Raw genomic sequence first — 3,170 nt, 5'->3', positions numbered from 1 at the left:
GTAGCTGGGGCTGCCCCGAGACCCCTCTGCTACTTCAGCTCCTGCACCCCACAGGAAGTCACATACTGGAAAAAAGAGTGGTATATTTGCCACATGTGAGGAGGTAAGGACATAATAAAACCACTCTGTGTGTACATTTGTCAGGCTCTGACCCTATTTTAGTAGCACAAGGAAGGAAAAACCACACTGTGTTCTCTTCATCCAGTGAAATACCATTTCCAGTGCTAGCACAGAAATAAGCCAGCCCAGAAGGCACAGTGACATCTTCCCAGGAGAAGATGAACCATCCCTGAGCTTTTGGTTTCTTGCTATGCTCAAACAACAATGCCCTTGCTACTGCAATAGTTTCCAGCTCAAACTACCCCTTGCACAGGGCACAGAGCAGAGGTCTGAGCATCACTCCACTCTTCTGGTTTTACCACTACCACAAGATGCTGTCTTGTCATAGCCTCTGCACTTAGAAATAACTCCTCTAGCTATGGTGGACTTTAGAGAAGTCCTGCATTTTTCTCTACTCATACAACCAGGAAAAAGAGAGTTGGGTTTTGGGGATGAGATTCTGAGGCTCTCTGGCTTGGTGGTGAGTGATCACTCCAAACGTATTATGCCCTCACTCAGCCCCAGCTCTGCCTCGACAAAACCCACAGAGCAGTATGTGAGAGCCATGGGAAGCAGAGTTCTCAGGCACCCTGGAACCAGGAGGCCAGGTTTGCTGGGGAGAGCCTTGGCTGTAACCCAGCTTGCAGGGAGATCTGGGGCAGCTAGCATGAATGCACATCAGAGTGGAGGAAATCCTGATCCAGGAACCCTCATCCCACTGCTGCTGGAGGGCTCGAGCACTGTGCTTGAAGGCAGAGCTGAAGGCAGTCTCGGGAAGAAGAGCAGATGTGCAAAGGAGAGAGGAGAAACATAAAATTGATCCATGTCGTTTTGTGTTCCCTTGAACACTGTTAGCTAGAACATATCCCAACCTTTGCCCAAGGGACAACAGGGATAAGCAGGGTGGCACACTTCTTACAGTCCTGAAATTGAAATGGGAGCAGAGGAAAAGAACAGGACAGTTGTGCCAGCCCTGTGCAGCGCATGGGAGAGCTTCAAGGCCCTCTGCACTAATGCACTAGGGTCAATGTCTTCACCCCCATATACATCTTTCTACAGACCAATAAATCCATTTCCCTGGACCAGGTGGGTAGAATAGCAGATTTCTCAATCAAGTAGGAGCTAACGAGGCCTCAGATCTCTTCCCACCCAACATTCACTGCTTTCCAAGAAAAGCCATACAGATCTCCATAGCCACACGCCACAGAAATGCAACACATCCATCTTGCAAGCAGGAAGCAAGGGCTGAGCAGAGCCCCTGCTTCTCAGCAAAAGCATGTTCTCTGACAGGTACCCCACTAAGGCAGGATAACAGGCACCATGATGGAACTGAAGGACAGTTTCTGAGTACAGTGAGATGAATTAACATGACACCATCTGGCAGCAGTTTTTCATTTCTGACAATATTTAAAACATAATTTGAACTCAGGCAGTGATAAATAGGTCTCAGATCTCACCTGACTTCAGTAACCTCTTGACCTAGGCATATTGAGTCATTTATCTGAAGCTGTAGATTCCAATATTTTGTTGCTGTATCTAATCTAAATAGACTTCTGGGCACTACCCTTATTGCACCCTGGTAATCCTGGATTGATCCTGTTGAAGCAAGTGGAAGCGATGACATCTATGTCTGTCTTTCATCAAACACACGAAAGTTGATCATGTTTAAGCATGTTCTCCCAGCTGGAATCTGTAACAGAAAAAAAGCCATGATGCATTAGTGTTCCCAAACATGTAATGGTGGAGTGGAGAGGGGCATTCTTATTATTACTGTTACAATTATTTCCTTTAAAATCTTAGTTTTCATTCTCTCAGTCTGAACATCACTTATGATGGCTTTAGCATGTGTATATATATCTAGGCATGTATGTACACATATGGATGCTTGGGTCTCTATGCAAATAAATAAATAAACCCTTTAGACAGAACAGCATGACAGCAAAAACTTCCAGATGAAAACATGGTGTGAAAATGTAGAATGTCTCTTCTCTTTATGTTCTATGGCAATTGCAAAGGAAATTTAAATACATGCAATCATTTTCATCTGATTACCTGTAGATGTTCTGTATGGCTCTGTGTAGGAGACAGTACATTCTCTGTCCCCTGCAGACATCCCAGTTTATTATAAGCTTACTTACATTCTTTCACATATCTTTATGAATTTGAAGGAGCTGCTTAGAATTTGTCACTTGTTTTTAACAATATAATTTTCTTTGGAAGGAATATTCCTGCTAAGCTTGACATGTGATATTTAATCACATATTGACCACTCACAATTATTTTAATGCTTCCTGTCAGTTCCAGTGCAGCAGGCAGAGTTCAAGCAACACATTTGCCTGGAGTTCAGTATTCATTTAAATCAAATTTGTCAGCTTTCAATTTTTTTAAATGTAATATTTTATTTTTATTAAATGCAAGTTAATAATGCCTTGTCAGGCCAAGGGCATATTTTAATGTGAACTCAGATGTTAAGTGAAATTGGAGTCATAACACCCTGCTAATAGACTCATACAATCATCTTAATGCCAGCATCTCAACCTAACACAAACACGCGCTGGCTTTGTGTTCAGTTGTCTCAGGGAGCCTTTCCAGATGCATAAAACACCCACACAAACACAAACACACACAAACACACATCCTTTAAATGCACATGCTCCTGGGTGGGTGCCTGTGATGCTTGTGTGTATTACTTAAAGATTTCCACGTGCTCTTTTTTCCTCTTCATAAGGCATTTTTCTTGACTGGTGACACAACAGCCTTGGTTATCAATGCTGTCTCTTCTCAGTTTTGTCTTTAATTTTCCATGATGCCATCTATAGTGACTTGATTTGGGTTTTTCCTGACAATATTTATGTGTGCAATCATACACATATGAATACAGCTTTTCTGCAGAGAGGTGCACACGTGCCCACCATCCATTGGGTATGTCTGGCTGCACAAGGTCAGACACATGCATGCACACGTATACAGAGCATTTATGCATTGCCAGCATGTGGAGAGTTTGTCTGTTCACAGAGCACACTGTGATACACCCACACACCACAGGTAAACCTCCCTGGTATTTATCTTTA

This window comes from Melozone crissalis, unplaced genomic scaffold (assembly GCF_028551555.1).
Source record: "Melozone crissalis strain CALT ecotype California unplaced genomic scaffold, PUWL_Pcris_2 ptg000045l_1, whole genome shotgun sequence".
NCBI lineage: Eukaryota > Metazoa > Chordata > Aves > Passeriformes > Passerellidae > Melozone > Melozone crissalis.
Note: the sequence above shows the minus strand (reverse complement) of the source record.